This window comes from Trachemys scripta, chromosome 11 (genome assembly GCF_013100865.1).
Source record: "Trachemys scripta elegans isolate TJP31775 chromosome 11, CAS_Tse_1.0, whole genome shotgun sequence".
Taxonomy (NCBI): Eukaryota; Metazoa; Chordata; order Testudines; family Emydidae; genus Trachemys; species Trachemys scripta.
Window position 1 is genome coordinate 12,503,115 of NC_048308.1, and position 17,967 is coordinate 12,521,081.

The 17,967-nt window shown below is 44.7% G+C and overlaps 1 protein-coding gene across 1 annotated transcript in view; it reads right to left on the bottom strand.

Annotated features, from left to right (window-relative positions):
• The window catches only part of MARCO (macrophage receptor with collagenous structure), a 57,019-nt gene extending 40,129 nt beyond the window's left edge, over positions 1-16,890 (bottom strand). Inside the window, exon 1 of the mRNA XM_034785041.1 lies at positions 16,732-16,890. The gene's annotated coding sequence lies outside the window, so the exon portion shown is untranslated. The remainder of the gene's footprint in view (positions 1-16,731) is intronic.
• Positions 16,891-17,967: the final 1,077 nt, after the last annotated feature.

Sequence of the window (17,967 nt, forward strand, 5' to 3'; positions counted from 1 at the left end):
AAAGGTTTAAAAGTTGCTAAAATTCCCCAATCTGGCTTATCTGTTCAGTCTCCCTAAACCGCTGCCTTTCCCTGAGAGATTCAAAACCATCATGGCTTCTTCAGTCAAACCCTCCTCCTTGTTACAGGCCCTGAATCTCACCCAGCCAGGGAACAGAAATGATATCATGTGATGTACATGGCCAGTCACAACTAAGCAGCTCATCTTATATTACAGGTCTCAGGTATCTGAAAACTCACGGGGAACTGTTTCTCACCAATTATTGGATTAAAAACACGCTCCCAAAACCTTCAAATAACAGCTTGCTATCAGCTTGAGGGTATTCCGTGAGCTGAAAAAGAGGCTGAATTCACTGAATAAATGATTCACTGCAATTGACACACTAAACGCTAGTAACAACTTTCAGCCCCTGTGGACCACTTGGGCTGGTTTTGAAATGACCAGCTCGAGGTAAAAGGCTTCAGGCCCCCTGAACTATCCAGTCCCATAATTTTCTATCATATAAATCAAAGAGCTGTAAAATCACAAGTTAATAATTCTCTGTCAAATCTGTAAGCCTGGGAAGGAAGGTGCTATTCATCAGTCTAGGACGGTTTGCGGAGCATTGTATCTCTACAGCATGAAAAAGACACAGCGTCACAATGGGCCTGGTCAGTGCCGTGATGTTTGTGTGGAGATGTTGCAGGTGTGCAGTGATGTTGCACTGTGTATGTGCGGGCCTTTAGAATACACATCCTGTCTCTTACAGCGTGTTTGTACAGTCTCTAGTACAAAGCTCGGACCCTGCTTGAGGACTCTGGATGCTACTGCAATGCAATAACACCAATACTGATTAGCAGAGAGCTTATCAAACTGAGGTGATTTCTTCAGAGAAACATAAATAAAAGCAGGACTGGGGGTAAAGACACCCTTACAGTCTGGTCAAATGTAGCTATCATATAGATTCTATCCCAGCATGGATGCGGCACAATAAATAATATGGAGTTAATAAAATAAAGGCTGAAAATAGGATTAGAGTGGCATTTGAAAGGAAATATGCTTTCCGGGCTACATTTCCCACTGTAGTGTGTGGGGAGTTATCCACATAAATCCTATTAATGCTGACTGCATTTGTCAGATAACTCCATGCTTGGTTCTTAGAAAATCTACCTCCTGGTGTCTTTTTTACTTTAAGAAAATTAAAGGTTTCGAAATGTTTTCTAGTGAAGTGCATTTACAAGGAAAGCACATCGAGTCAGACTCAGTTGTAGAAGCTTAATTTTAGTGGAGGCTGTGACGGGTTGGATCACAGAAACCCCCTTGGGAGCTGCCACCCGATGTGCAAAGACTACCCCTGCTTCTGTTTTCCCTGCCAGCTCAGGACTCCAGCACCCTGTCTTGCTGAGCCAGACACTCCCGTCTGGCTCCAGACACAGACCCAGGGTCTGAATCACTTGTCCCAAAGCTGCAAGTTTACCTGAAAACAGCTCGCAGTAGCGTGCTTGTCTCTAGCACTCAGATGCCCAACTCCCAATGGGGTCTAAACCCAGATAAATCCGTTTTACCCTGCATAAAGCTTATGCAGGGCAAACTCATAAATTGTTCGCCCTCTATAACACTGATAGAGAGATATGCACAGTTGTTTGCTCCCCCAGGTATTAATACATACTCTGAGTAAATTACTAAATAAAAAGTGATTTTATTAAATACAGACAGTAGGATTTAAGTGGTTCAAAGTAGTAACAGACAGAACAAAGTAAGTCACAAGCAAAATAAAATAAAATGCGCAAATCTATGCCTAATCAAACTAAATACAGATAATCTCACCCTCAGAGATGTTTCAGTAAGTTTTTCTCAGACTGGACACCTTCCAGGCCTGGGCACAATTCTTTCCCCTGGTACAGCTCTTGTTGCAGCTCAGGTGGTAGCTAGGGGATTCTTCATGATGGCTTCTCCCCCTCTCTGTTCTCTTCCCCCCTTTATATATCTTTTGCATAAGGCGGGAACTCTTTGTCTCTCTGGGTTTCCACCCCCCCTCACTGGAAAAGCACCAGGTTAAAGATGGATTCCAGTTCAGGTGACATGATCACATGTCACTGCAAGACTTCATTACTCACTTGCCAGCACACACATATACAGGAAGACTCACAGGTAAATACAGCCATCTGCAGACAATGGGAGTCATCAAGATTCCAAACCATCATTAATGGTCCACACTTTACACAATTACAATAGGCCCTCAGAGTTACATTTTATATTTCTAGTTTTAGATACAAGAGTGGTACATTTATACAAATCAGATGATCACACTCAGTAGATTATAAGCTTTGTAATGATACCTTACAAGAGACCTTTTGCATGAGGCATATCCCAGTTACTTACATTCACTTATTACCATATTTTCTCTAAAACTATCTCAGTTACATTATATTGACCTATTATCAAGTTTTTATAAAACCATATAGACTGCACAACGTCACAGAGGCTGCATATGCATTTATTTATCTAATTTATTGTAGATGTAATAAAAGTCCATATAGAAGCTCTGAGCATTTTAATGATAATTAAACTTATAATACCAACGATAACCACGCAGCAGACATAAATACTACTATACAGATAAATGAACCCCACTAGCAAACAGCAGTCAATAAGCCAATTTACCTCAGACAGCCGATTAATCAAAATGGAGAAGCCCTTTAGCCTCCATCCTTCACAGGAACATACCCTCATCCTTCCCCAAAAGCCTGGGTCAAAGAATTTTACAGCATTCCTGGAAGGTCAAGTGTGGACTATTTTGGATGCAGCGGGTAGAATGTTCTAGAGCCTATAGTTGTCACAGAGAACCCCCCCATGGCAGCCCTGGTCTCTTTGATAACAAGGGAGATCTACCTAGAGCGCCTCCGCTGGCTACTGTGGCAGTATGTCATGGGAAGAGAGTTGGTCTCTAAGGCAGGACCCAGGTCATTTAGGACTTTATGACCAACCAACACATCCAGGAAAACTGTTCCTTCTCTGCAGCAATACACAGTATTTGTGGGGATTGGGGAGAGCTCCGTTAAAGTGTCTTTAAGTTTCCCGAGTCAATAAACTTTACAGGCTGGCTTTGTAGCCGCATGGCAAAGAAAACCCAGCCCTTGCCGCTGACATTAGTTCCAGCATTTCACACCACACGAGTGAGTGCATAGTAAAGCAATAAAGAAGAAACTGCTGTATGTGATGTTTCATTTTGGGGTGGCTGGGGATAGTAATAAACCAGTCACAGGTGAATGCTTTCATCTCCTAAGCGATCTATAAATAGAATGCCATGTAGGGCAAACTTTCTTTATTGATGCTGATTGTCACTTTTCTATCACATTCTTAAAATAAAAAAAGTTACCACTTTACCAGTGTGAAAATATGCATTGCTTTGCTGCTTCTGCCCAACGGTTACCCCTATTATCTTTGGTGACTTCAAACTGACTGGACATCTGTGGTCTGATTAAGTAGCTGCTCTATGTGACTGCAATGTAATTCCATTCTCTTCTCTAGCAAAATGCTGCCGTGTAGATAAACAACTTGACTAACGCGGGGTAACAATTGTGAGCTGTTGAGTCAGGATGAAAATTACTGACAACATTGAATTTGTCCACAAATATACTAAATGACAAATCATTTCAATGCGCATGTTAGGGCATTTTCTTTTCTTCCGCTTTTAGGGCCCAATCCTGCGAGCCCTTTGTTCCCACTCAGCCCTCCTCTGGAGGTGATCTGTATCTCAATTCATGGGCCTTTGAACTCCCACTCAGCAAAGCACTTAAACACGTGCTTAATTTTATGCACTTTAGTAATCCCATCCCTAGTCCGCAAAGCACTGAAGCACGATGTTTATGTGGCACTGAAGTCAGTTAAGCCAATTAAGATTAAGCACGTGCTGAAGCGTTTTGCTGAATCGGGATGGGATTACTCAATGCTTAAATTTAGCTACATATTCAAGTGCTCTGCTGAATGGGGGCGTTGGTGCAGTTAGGGCCTGATCCTGCACAACTGAAGTCAGCAGCAGAGCTTCTGTTGACTGCAGGGATGCAGGATCTGTGCCGTAGTGCTTTCACCAGCCTATCTGAAATCTTGGAAGGGTGGGTGGAGTCCATCACAGGCCCACTCCTTCAAATGCGGGAGGGCCATAGAGCCATGAACCAGCTAAACAAGGGGTCAGCCAGTGATAAAACAGAAATGGGATCCAAGGTGTGAAACAAGGGAATGCATTGGGGACACTGAACAGAGAACCCCGGACACTGGTCACTGCTCTGCTAAGGAGCCCAAAGAATCCATGGATGCTGCCTGGAGGACCTCTGCCTGGAGACATGGAATGACCCCGGAACAGACAATGGCTCCACCATAGCAGAAAACCTCCCCATTGAGTTTCCTCCTCAGAGGAGATATGCAAGAGAGGGAGGAGACAGGGTGTCCTTCACCTCCTGGAGCACAAGGCAGGGGAGACAAGAGGTGGGCAGTCCCACCAGCCACAGTCGAGGAGGTCACCCAGCAACACCTGTCAGGAATTAGGGCCTGCAGCAGAGTCATTCTCTGGACAACCCAACAAGCACAGCTGCCCTGAAGTAAGCTGCCTGATTGGCTATGCCATCTGATTGGTGGGAAGAGTCAGCAGACCAGCTCTTAAGTCCAGCAGCAGCACCTCAGCAGCTGTTCAAAGCATTTGCCCACAGCTGCAATAGCTCCCACTCCTGCCTTGTTCCAGCCTTGCCCCTGCCTCATACCTGACTCCAGGTAACCCGGCTGTGACCCTCAGCTCTGATTCCTGGCTTCAGTTCTGGCATCTGCCCTCTGACTCTAGTTCTGACCCTGGGCTCTGATTCTTGGCTGCTGACTCCTGTTGTAACCACTGGGCCTGACTCCTGCTCTAACCAGTAGGCTTGACTCCTGTACAAGCCACTAGGCATGACCTCCTTACCTTAGTCAGGCAGCAATACCAGCTGGGACCAACCTCCTGAGCATTGAGGGGTCTCTCCCGGCCCAGGAAAACGCGGATTTGCAGCAGGGTTTCAGCCAGGGCCAGCTCCAGGCACCAGCCAACCAAGCATGTGCTTGAGGCGGCACCTGGGAAGGGGCAGCCAATCTTGGGGTGGCGGGGGCACTCGGGGTTTTTTGGTTTTTTTTGGTTCGGTGGGGCAGCGCTCGAGGTTTTTTGTTTGTCTGTTTTTGTTTCAGCGGCATGGCACGGGGAGGAAGGGGGCTTCTGTGGTGTGGCACTGGGGGGGGCGGGGGTTGGCGCGGCGCAGTGCTTGGGGTTTGGGCGCCCCGGCGCGGTGGCGGCGCAGTGCTTGGGGGGGCAGGGGTTTCGGTGGCCTGACCCTTGGGGGAGGGGGGGCGGGGGTTTGGGCACCGCGGCGCTCGGGGTTTGGGCGGTGTGGCGCTCGGGGTTTGGGCGGCGCAGTGCGGGGGGGGGGGGGGAGGTGTTACGGCGAGATAGCGCTCTTTATTTTTGCCTGGGGCTGCAAAAAAGTTAGAGCCGGCCCTGGTTTCAGAGAGGACAAGTTTCCAGGTCCTGAGGATGTCCCAGTAGAAGATAAGCAGCTCAGAGGAGACCTCTCTGGTGGACATAAAACAGTTGCCAGTCACAGTGGAGCCCTCGGAGGAAGGCGTGGCAGCAGGTTCCATGCCGGACTAGGAGTAGGGCAAGCACCTTAATGATGTCACCAGTTTGACAGCCCTTGAGGCTGAAGTCTCTTATTTTATCCACAGGGCAGGTACCGCAAAGGCAGCAATTAATGCTGTTCTGCAAACCTACACAATCTTTGGATAATATCCCAACTCATCGCTGAGCCAGGATACCGTCCAGGCATCTACAAGTCTGTGCTCTGGGAGTCCATCCGGGGAGGTTGTCAAGCACATCTGTACTCCAGTAGACCATCCCCAGAGGAAAGGCAGCAGAAGGGAATTGCTATGAGGGAAAGCCAGGGAAGTCCCTGTGTTCTCTGATCCCATTCCTGGAGTAAGGGCAGCAATGGCAGGTCAATCACCTCTGTTTGTGGCCAACCAAGATGAGCCTGAACTCCATAGCGAGGGCAGCCTTTTCCTCATAGAGGCATCCAGGGTGAAAAATACGCTCCAAAAACTCATCCCTGAAGCACAAGCAGCAACATGCTACTAGCTGCATGAAAGCAACCAGCTTGAAGAGCATGTGTTCCAGGAGTCCACCCTGCAGTGCAGGTGGTAAAAGGAGGATGGCCACATCTCCATACACTCAGCCATGAAGAACCCAAGTCTCCAAGCGATAGGGAAGTGGTCTGTAAAGAAGCCCAGACTTGGAGCCTGGGAAGCAGAAAGAGACAAATGCTGAGTGATACCTGGGGGAGGGGAGGTCATAGAGTTTAAGGTCAGAAGGGACCAACAGATCTAGTCTGATCTCCTGCATATCATAGGCCACCAACCAGCAACCACACACTAAACTCAACAACTGAAATTAAACCAAAGTATTACAGCCCACAAGAGGCCAGACTATTATGTGCTGCAGGCAGAGAATAAGAGGGACTGAGGTGCACCAGTGCCCAAAGCCCCCATAAAAGCAGGGAATTTAAGTAAAATATACCTTGATAATCCTGGCAAGAAACCTGCACCCCCTGCTGCAGCGGAAGGCAAAACCCCTACCAGGTCACTGGCAATCTGACCTGGGGAAAATTCCTTCCCTGCCCTGAGTGTGTCAGCAAGAGGTGAACACAGGAGAATAGGAGTTGCCTTACAAATTACAGTGGTCCATCTAGTCCAGCATCCTCTATCAGACAATGGCTGGTAACAGATGCTTCAGCAGAAGAAGCAAGAAACTGCAGTGATCAACACCTAGAAAAGATTTCCCTCCAGCCCCCAGCAGTCAGTGGTTGGCTTATGACCTGAAGAATGAAGGTTTATAACCCTTATTCAAAATTAAAATAATACATTATTCTATCTAATGTAAGTGTGGGATGTTCTCATTATAATGTCTACATCTTTTTTGAATCCTACTAATCTTCAGTAATATCCGCTGGCAGTAAGTTTCTTAGGTCAATTACATGCTGGGTAAAAAGTGTATCCTTTTATTTGGCTTGAATGTATTGCCTTTCCCTTTCTTTGGATGTCCCCTTATTTGTGTTTCATGGAGAAGCAGGAGCACGTGATTCACTTTCTCTCTACCATTCATTACTTTGTGTAGCTCTATCATGTCTTCTCTATTCATCGCCACTCTCAACTACTACCAGCCTCTTCCTTTTAATTCTCTCCTTGATAGGGCATGGGAGTTAGGTAATTTTGAGGATCGGCTTTCAGGCCTCCACTATGCGTGCCCCCGTAACTTATAAAACCTTTAACCATACAGTTGCTGGGGAGAAAGGTAGATGGAGAAAAAGACTGAGGCAAAAGAGAGAAGAAGGTAGAGAGAGGAAGAAGGGAAGGAGGAGTAAAAAGGGGAGGGATAGCGCAGTGGTTTGAGCATTGGCCTGCTAAACCCAGTGTTGTGAGTTCAATCCTTCAGGGGGCCACTTAGGGATCTGGGGCAAAAATCAGTACTTGGTCCTGCTAGTGAAGGCAGGGGGCTGGACTCAATGACCTTTCAAGGTCCCTTCCATCTATGAGATAGGTATAGCTCAATATATTACCTAAGAAAGGGAAGATAAGTGAAAACAGGGGATGGGAAGAAAGAGTGGGATGAGGCAAACAGGAGATAATGTGAATGAGTGGGGCAGGTGACAGGACAGGAGAGGGGTGGGACTGGGCCATGATATCTTCTTTTTGCCTTCCTGGGATATTGTTATTTATTTACTTAGAGGGAATCCATTGAAAGAGATAGCAGCTTCTCCATGAAAGTCCTGTTCCCAGGGAAGGAGTCAAATACACAGCTTCCTATCCTAAAATACCCAGTTGAATGAAAGCAGCAGTGGCAAAGCAGTATTCGCCACACTGCCCACCATCATGTCTCACCCCTGAACTGGAGGGATCATCTCTGAGGGAGGAGAAAAGGTCTCTGTGCTCATTCAGTCCTTCATCTCTCTGCTGGGACTGTCAACTGTGCACATCACTTGTTGAATGGCATCCTCGGACAATGGAATGGGCCGTTGGATGTCAGTGGAGAGCTGTATGGAGATATTCGTTGGCCAATGGTGTCATAGTGTATATGAGCAATGACATACTTGACAAATATAGATGAGAACTCCCAAAGAACTTGCGGAGCTCCCTGAAATTGAGCCCATGTGCTGCTTGATTCACCTAGCAGGCCATCAGCACGAGCCCTCTACAAAAACATGTACTAAGTGTGTCACCAAACCTACCTTACACTGTGAGGGCATGAGCTGCTGATTGCCAGCCAACGAGGGCCTGATTTCCTGCTGTGGAGTCACTCCCTCCTGTGCACAGGGGACATGCTGGTTTGCATTGTACTCCTGTTTGGCATGCAGTCTGTTCGGGTGTGGATGGCTGCACAAGGTGCAAAGCAGTGGGGAGGGAGTGGCTGAGCTTACAGACAGTGGGGCTGCTCCCCCAGCACCCTTTTGTTCACTTTCAGAGCCCAGTCCATTGACTCGGGGGAAGAGGGGGAGGGAGGAATCAGGCTGTGGGGCTAAAAACAGCAGTGTAGATGTTTCCGCTCAGGCTGGAGCCTGGGCTCCAAGAACCTCCCTCCTCACTGGCTTTCAGAGCTCAAGCTCCAGCCCGAGCAGGAACATCTCCACTGCTATTTGTAATCCCGCAGCCTGGGCCCCATGAGCCGAAGTCAATTGACTCAGGCTCGGACACTCCGTGCCGCAGATTTTTCTTTGCAGTGTGCACGTCCGGTCAGAACTAGGGCATGGTACACTAGAGAGTGTATGCCGACATCAGTTGTAGTGCAGACATAGCCCTTTATTCTTACTAGAACTACACGCTCGCACAAGGGATGTGGTGGTGGGTTTTACCCCTATGTGGACTACGTCGATCTTGGGTCCAGGTGTGGGGGGAGAAGCAATTAAGCCTACTAATGATTCTGGGATCATTAGCAGCTAGAGACAAATGAAAACAGCTCCTCTGTGCCTCATGGACCAGAGATTCATTTAACAAGCTGCCTGACATATAGCATTGTAATTGCTCCATCTTGTGGTACAGTACTAGATGGCTGCCAACATTTTTATGGCTGACTTAGAACAACGCTTCCTCAGCTCTCGTCCCCTAACGCCCCTACTCTACTTGCGCTACATTGATGACATCTTCATCATCTGGACCCATGGAAAAGAAGCCCTTGAGGAATTTCACCATGATTTCAATAATTTCCATCCCACCATCAACCTCAGCCTAGATCAATCCACACAAGCGGTCCATTTCCTGGACACTACTGTGCTAATAAGTGATGGTCACATAAATACCACCCTATACCGGAACCTACTGACCGCTACACTTACCTACATGCCTCCAGCTTCCATCCAGGACACACCACACGATCCATTGTCTACAGCCAAGCTCTAAGATATAACCGCGTTTGCTCCAATCCCTCAGATAGAGACAAGCACCTACAAGATCTCTATCAAGCATTCTTAAAACTACAAAACCCACCTGCTGAAGTGAAAAAACAGATTGACAGAGCCAGACGAGTACCCAGAAGTCACCTCCTACAAGACAGGCCCAACAAAGAAAATAATAGAACACCACTAGCTGTCACCTTCAACCACTAGCTGTCACCTTCAGCCCCCAACTAAAACCTCTCCAGCGCATCATCAGAGATCTACAACCTATCCTGAAAGATGATGCTTTACTCTCACAGGTCTTGGGAGACAGACCTGTCCTCACTTACAGACAACCCCCCAACCTAAAGCAAATACTCACCAGCAACCACACATCACTGAACAAAACCACTGACCCAGGAACCTATCCTTGTAACAAAGCCCGATGCCAACTCTGTCCACATATCTATTCAAGTGACATCATCATAGGACCTAATCACATCAGCCATACCATCAGGGGCTCGTTCACCTGCACATCTACCAATGTGATATATGCCATCATGTGCCAGCAATGCCCCTCTGCCATGTACATTGGCCAAACCGGACAGTCTCTCTGCAAAAGAATTAATGGACACAAATCTGACATCAGGAATCATAATACTCAAAAACCAGTGGGAGAACACTTTAACCTGTCTGGTCATTCAATGACAGACCTGCGGGTGGCTATATTACAACAGAAAAAGTTCAAAAACAGACTCCAACGAGAGACTGCTGAGTTGGAATTGATATGCAAACTAGACACAATCAACTCAGGATTGAATAAGGACTGGGAATGGCTGAGCCATTACAAACATTGAATCTATCACCCCTTGTAAGTATTCTCACACTTCTTATCAAACTGTCTGTACTGGGCTAGCTTGATTATCACTTCAAAAGTTTTTTTTCTCTTACTTAATTGGCCTCTCAGAGTTGGTAAGACAACTCCCACCTGTTTATGCTCTCTGTATGTGTGTATATATACCTCCTCAATATTTATTCCACTCTGTGTGCATCCGAAGAAGTGGGCTGTAGTCCACGAAAGCTTATGCTCTAATAAATTTGTTAGTCTCTAAGGTGCCACAAGTACTCCTGTTCTTTTTGTGGATACAGACTAACACGGCTGCTACTCTGAAACCTGAGTACTAGATGGCTGTTTACCTGTAGCTATACATAGAGGGGATCGAACCACACAGTTTGGATCTGGATGTCAAACCTCCCCAGTCCACATACCCAAAGTTTAGGGATACTTAGAACTAGTGCTTTGGTTTGGGCTCATCTCTAGTCACAGCTAGATTTTTCATTGCAAGCAGGCCTGTGCAGATATGTCCTGGCTTTTCTTTCAGATAGACATTGGCAGGAACTGAAAAAGCCCAGCGTGGGCATGTTGATGCCTACCATGTTCCTATGATGCTCTGGTAAGTTTTAATACAGAAAAGTTTACCCCTGAAGTTGTGATACCACAATAGAATTTTTCTATGCTGCAACCTTCATACAAAGTCAGTGACATCACTTAACTAGCCAAAAATACCTGCCAAATTATATCCTTTGTGGCTGCTATTGGGACGCATTCTGAGGATGGCCAATCAAGGTGGCAAATGCCATTATTACAGAAATCATATTTTGCAGGTAAAATATGTAGCAGTTAGTGCTGTGCGTAGCCCCTGGTTTTTGGAAGTGCCAAAAGTTTTCTGAGCCTATCCATTAGAAAACCCTTCCAATTAAGTTCTCGGTGTTCTCAGTAATTAAGTGTGTCTCTCTCTAGGTGAAAGAGCGAGACTTCTCTGTATGGAAAAACTGATCAGAAATAAAAATGCATTTTCTGAAGGTGAAAACCTGGAAATCATTTTTAATCTTCATCTGTGAAATATCACTGCTCAAATCCACAGGGCAAATGGAACAGTAAACAAAGCCTAAGTCCCTTCTTTTAAGGGGCCCAGTCCTGCAAAGTGATGATTCATTCCCATTGGTTTCAATGGAAGTTGAAGGGGTCCAATACCACACAGGTTTGGGCCCAAAGCATTCAGGCAAACAAATATAAGGGAATAATACATTTGCCTCAACCTCGGACTCTTAAATCAGCTTTGTTGAGCTGGGATGGAATGGGTTTAATGTTCATTCTTTTAGGAAAGTTGACATTAAAAACTGACCATACAGCTTTGCACATTGTTAAATACAAACCTGTATTTAAATACAAACCTTTTGTCAGTGTCCGGCTCCACTGAGCATAATGGAGCCACACTGATTTACACCAGCAGACGATCAGACCCTGATAATCCAGACTTTGGCTCTGTCATCATCAACTCTATTTCCAGCTATCTTATTCTTCTAAGGCTTGACACCACCAAGCTCCCAGAAATGATTCACAGCAACGTACATCAAGTAAAGCTGTCAGCGGCTTTAACTAGGAGACACCAGACCTACAGTTGCGTTCTCCCTGGTTCTTTTCGTTTGTATGAAGCTGTGAAGTTAATCAAGTAATGAAGCTTATTCATAATCATTTTAAGCAGGAAACCATGACTAGGAGAAGCAGGCTGTGCAACCTCCTTCTTCCTTTCTCTTCCTGTGGCTCAGCGGTAGACCCGTTAATGCAGTGACAATCTGTAGGTGCACTCTTAAAACGTTACTTGCTCAGGCACTTACTTCGCCCCATACTGTTTAGCTGATGTGAAACAGAGGCCTCAAAAATGCAGGGGAAGAACAGCAACACAGAACACTGGATGGATATTTCATATGGAAGCCAAAGAGGATACCTCAAAAAGGAATTAAAGCGGGCCACATTCAACTGCAAAGCAATAATGGGGTAAGTCATTCCTTCTGTTTACTGGTGGCATTGAGTAAGAACTAGTTGGCATTTCTGTGCATTACGAATCCTGTCTTCAAAGCATTTCTATCTCTACTGCCTAATGAGCTAAATGACTGATACAGCTGTCTAGTTGGTTCACTAACCTGGTTAAGTGTTGGGTTTAGAATGTAATTCCCAAAGAAGATATGCTAAAGATTCTTTCGGTAGGAGTAGTACCATCTGAGTCTTGCCATTCCCAAGGACTCTGTGGCATGTTAGACCAATAGCTGTTCATGCTCAGGAGCCAATGTAAGGATTATCTATGGATGGGCAAACTGGGTTCCCCTGAATTTCAAACTCATTCAAATCCTGCGAGGTTTGATATTTTTTACTTGAACATTATTGGGGTCATGTTCTACTTAGGTGAGATTGTGAAATGAAGGAGAAGAGAATGGGGAGAAAGAAAAATCTCCATGCGGATACTCTTATTCCAGCAGAAGAGGGTCTTTCTATGGTTTAGTTTGCATCACTTGGGAAGGGGTTTAAGGTCAGCCAAGACCTATATATAACTACGTAGACACAACTTTAGTCTGAGAGTTTTGTAGAATCCTGAATTCCATAAGTTTCTTCCATCCCTAGATTTAACCCATCCAGCTTACTAGATAGAAAAGTTTCCTCCATAATATTAAACAGAACCTGCATGCTACTTCTGTGTCCCTTTCTGAGGGCCTTTTCATGGATGGCATGAAGGTGAGATGTCATGAACATTGATGAGGTTGTAGCAGGGCACACACACAGCTGGAGATATTCAGTACATGGGGTCCAAGAGTCTGACCTCTTCTTGTCTGTTCATTATTGATTTTGTGACATCGGTTGACTGGCATAATTCTGAGCTACGCTTTGGTAGGCTGTACGTAAGCAGGTCGTACCGCTGCTATGCTGTGAATAATATGAATTATTGTTCTCTGGCATCTCCAGAGACCACAGCACTAGTAGAATGAGCTCTCTCTGGACTGTAGGCCCAGCAAAGAGACTCACCCAAATTCCCCTGGAACCTCATTCTGACCAGGGCTGTCTGCAGAGATTCTAACAAGCAGCCAGATGCAGACGAGGAAGTCAAGTTGAAGCACAACTTCCCAAAGAGGCTTTTGACAATGTTTTCCCCACTTGTCACTGGTTAGTAAGCCACTCAGAAGGGATCTGACTAGAAGGAAAGAGTGAGCGGGAGTGTTTGTGTTGACAGAGTACAGCTGTTCCATCTGAAAAGAGGTTGGAGGAGACGGAACGAGCTGAATGGGGCTCACAAGGTTGAAATAAAGGATTTCCCCAAAGGATTTAAACACAGACCTTCTAACTAGTTGGTAGCAAATTGTGACTTGGCTGCCTTGCTCAAGGGAATACAATACCACAGTGATAGCCAGGGACAATTGTACTAGGGCCCCCAAAATGTCTAACATCCGTGTAAATAATGTCACGGTATCGCTAAAAGAAATAAATTTGACTGATGAATACAAGTAAAGAGATGATCATTAGAAGGCAGAAGTAGAGCAGTGTTTGCCTTTAACAAGCAAGATCTGAGGGAGGTCACATGTGCATTGCGTGAAATGGGGATGGTGCTGCTACCTGCTGCACTAAAGTGGAACAGCCGTGAAAAGACCGACAAAGGCACTTCTATCATGCGGTATCTAGGGTTATATTGTAGCATTACTAGCAAGTTAGAAGCAGTTACAGCAGTTGCGGAAATGGAGCAATGTTTTAAAGTCCCCCCACTGATGCTGATACTGACACTGCAAACATAATATGAAGAAGAAAAATATGTTGGCTATAAACCTAGGTAAGGAACTACACACAGCAGGTAGCCTAAATAGGCCAGGATAGAGATCAACTCTCCCCTGCGATTAATAAATATGAAGTTACTGCAGTGAGGCATAGTGCTTATGCAGAATTTCAAATTCAGACTGAGATCCAGCTGAGAGATGAAATGTTTTTTAACATACATGTCACCCAAACACTGAACAATGGAAGGACAATGAGAAATATAACAGGCTAGAATGTTTGCTCTCCAAACACAAAGGAAGACACATGCCGTCTCTGAAAGAATGCTTTAAAAAGCAAAGGGCATGAGATATTTTGGTCCGTCCTAGAATGAGAGTTCCTACAAGAGACATGATAGCTAATTATGAGGTTAGAGTTCTGTTCCCACCCCCCTTTTGGTACAGGTTAATAACTGCCTCTGCTTTTAGTTGGGACCTTGTAAATGAATGAGTATTTCACTGTCAATTTTGCGTGATAAAGACAAAATAATAAATTAAGAGGGAGATACAGAAAGCATCTTTAGTTTGGGCCTAAATTTAGCTACATGTGGAAATATTCACCCAAACCTACTACTTGTTCTGTTCTCTGATCAGTGTCAGAGCGCAACATGATGACCTCAGAGAAGAAAAGCATACACAGACAGTCCACACCTGCAGAGGGAGACCTGCCCAAATTTATCCTTAGTGTTGCAGTTACACCAGGGATTAATTTGCCCTGATGTGTCAAAAGCTTCCATTAGCATTTGGGGTTACATCACCTTGCAGTCCAGCACAAAGTGATTACTTCTCTTAGGAGACAATCACTTGTTAGTGAAATTACAATTCCTTTGGATACCAGTTAAAGTTGACCAACAATTTTTCCTGTTCCCAAATAAACACAAAAATTCATCAATATTCTTCTTAACTACTCACAGATGGATCCCTTAGGTACCAACTTCCACTTCTGCTGAAATACATCTGTTCTCCCACCCCAAGGAATGCTGTTGTTCCATTCTTAATATATCACGGACAGTCATCAGTCAACTTTAGTGGTTCATCTAGTAACATATAAAAAAACACAGCCTTTGAGTTAATGGGATGGTTCATTCCAGCTGACAAAACAAAACAATAGACTGATTCCATAGGTTTAACAGGCAACACTACAATGTTTCATTTGGTCTTTTACAGTTCATCAGCCTTTATAACATTTAGTGGTTGTAATGGAAAAAGTATTTGTTGTATTGTAAGGATGTGCCACTGTAGAAAATCCACTACTTAGTGGATTTTCTACCATCTACTTGTATATTCCAAAATGTAACAATACATAAAGCTACTTCAAGGAAAGCAATATAAAGCATTAATGCGGATACAGCAGGTAAGATTTGGATCTGAAAGGCTGGACACCATCTGTAAAGGGTGCGCACCTTCAATGAAAGGCCTTGGGACAGATTTCTTCATCTGCTGACCCGTTCATGTGAAAAAGCTATAGTAATGTTTTGGACAATGCTTTTGCAGTCAAAGACAAGGAGCTGATGGCTACTTGAAGAGACTCAGCTCAGCATGGTGCCTAATCAACTAGCAAAACATTGTTCGGTGCACCTGGTAAACTATTTTTTAAAATCTGTAATACCTTATCTAATCCTGGATGAGTGATGGAGCATTCTATGGTCCAAAGTCATGGAAAATTTAGCTACAGAGCCATTTCAGTGATCTCAGCTTACATCCTGTTTTTACACCCAGATTTTAAGAATATACATGACAAGTTGGACAATCATTTGTTAGGCTGTTCTAAGGCTCTCTCGGAGTTTGTGGGACCCTTGCCATAGCGCATTATATGTCTTTACATAGGCAGTCTCCATAAAACTGTAAGCAACATGTCTTTTGCCATAAATCTTTCCTCATCGTCAGCAATGAAGCAGTCACATTTCATCCCACCTGTTGAAAAGTTGGTGCCAAGAAAGTTATTAGCCAGTGGGAAAGGAAGACGAAGTAGCTACCAGCAAGACAGTCTGAGCTGGTGTGAATACATGGGAAACCCATTAAAAAAAACCACTTGGTGTCAAAATACATGTAACAGAATTCTCTGTGCAATGTGAAGGCAATCCCATGTTAGACAATGAACTACAGCAAACAGCATTGCCAGCTCAGATACCATAGTGATGGGGGTTGAATATTTTAAAGAGGATAGAACAGAATAAATCCTCATGGGACTGATTCTGCCACCCTTACTCACGCTGAGTAGCACCGCTGTCCACTAAAGTAAAAGTATCTCAGACTTATTCACCTTGAGTAGTAATTTACTCCATGACTTGTCCCAACGGATTGACTCACGGAACAAAGTCCTACTGAGCATGAATGAGTGCTAGTATGACTCAGTTTCATACTAGACCCAGTGTGACTAAAGTGGCCAAATCAAACCCTAAACTAGCACTATTAGATGTTGGGCCAGTTCACCATTTTTATTTTCGTAGCTGTTGTTTGCCTTCCATTTTGGTCCCCTGTTCTTGTTGACTAGTTGGCGAGGTTTTTTTGAGCTAAGGCAGGGAAAATAGTGGCAGGAAAAGAGTCACATAATATGGGTAATCTGCCCAGCAATGGGAAACTATAAAGGAACGGTGTGCCCAGCACCAAATGCTGTCCACCCCAGTGGCAGCCATGCTTGCTATATCATCAAGAGAGAAGAGGAGAAGACTTCACTTACCTGCCCTGCTATCATCATGTTCCTGCCTCCATTGATCCTGTGTGGTGTCCCTCCTGACCCTGTGTGAAGTTCCAAGTGGTCCTTGTCATTGTCATTTTCCAGTGGTGGTCTGTGCTCCAGTCGTGATCCGTGGTCTGTGGTGTTACCTGTCCAGCGTGTCTCTGCAGAGATGGTGATGTACTCATTTAATTTCTCTTTATCCACTTATTTGTTCTGGGGTCCTGGATTACTGCCAATATTAGGGTGTGAACTACTGAGTGGTTTTATGGTTCTGTGGTTTGTTTAATAAAATACCTTGTTTGCTTATTCTATACCTGCCTTTCCATTGCATTATTGGGATAAAGAAATCACCATTGGTGATAGATACATTCGGGAAAAAGACCTGTGGGAGGGAGGGGTCCTTTATAAATATTGCCTCCGAGGGTTAAATTACTGTCCAGTAGTTTTTCCAATCAACATAGACATTTGTTTATATTTTTAAAAAATATTGTTTCATTTAAAGGAACACAATCCTCTACTTCTGAAAAATTGTAAAGCCCCATCTTTCTTTATTACCATCTCTAAGTCTAACATTTCTCTCCCTGTTAATTGATTTTTTTGATGGATCAAAGGTTAAAAATACCCTTTTGTCCTCCATGTGGCAATGTTTACTTGCTTTTCCAAGGCTGCCACTGTTTGTCACTGATGGCTTCTGTTGGCTCAGTTCTCTGGCTGTGCAGCCCTGTCCTCAAGTGAGCCATGAGGAAACCGCTGGGGGAAGTTAATTCCTGGTGCTCACACATGGGATCATGTTCTTGACCTCACCAATGCACCAAGATGTTGTGTGTGTGTGTCAACTATTCTAGAATGCAAGAAGCAATCTCTAAGGAAATCTGCCTTACACTAAAACACACTGAAAAGGCCGTTCCCACCAATATCAAGTTGGAGATATCGTCATTCTTCAGGTTCATGTGCAGGGAAATTAGGACTTTTACTCACTTCCTAGCCACAAAAGTATATGGGAGCCAATTTGTCTGATGCAGCAACCACATTTAAAAGGGCAAAAGTATCATGAGAAGAGCAAAAGACAAACTGACTTTCATAAAGCTGCTGTAGTATAAGGAATCCTAATAAAAAGAGGCGAGTGTAATAGTTTGCTTGCAGTACCTAAAGGGAACCACAAGATGTCGCTGGAAACCAGCATTTGAAAGCAAGCCCTTAACAACCCAAGGAAAAGCAACTGCAACATGGGTCATT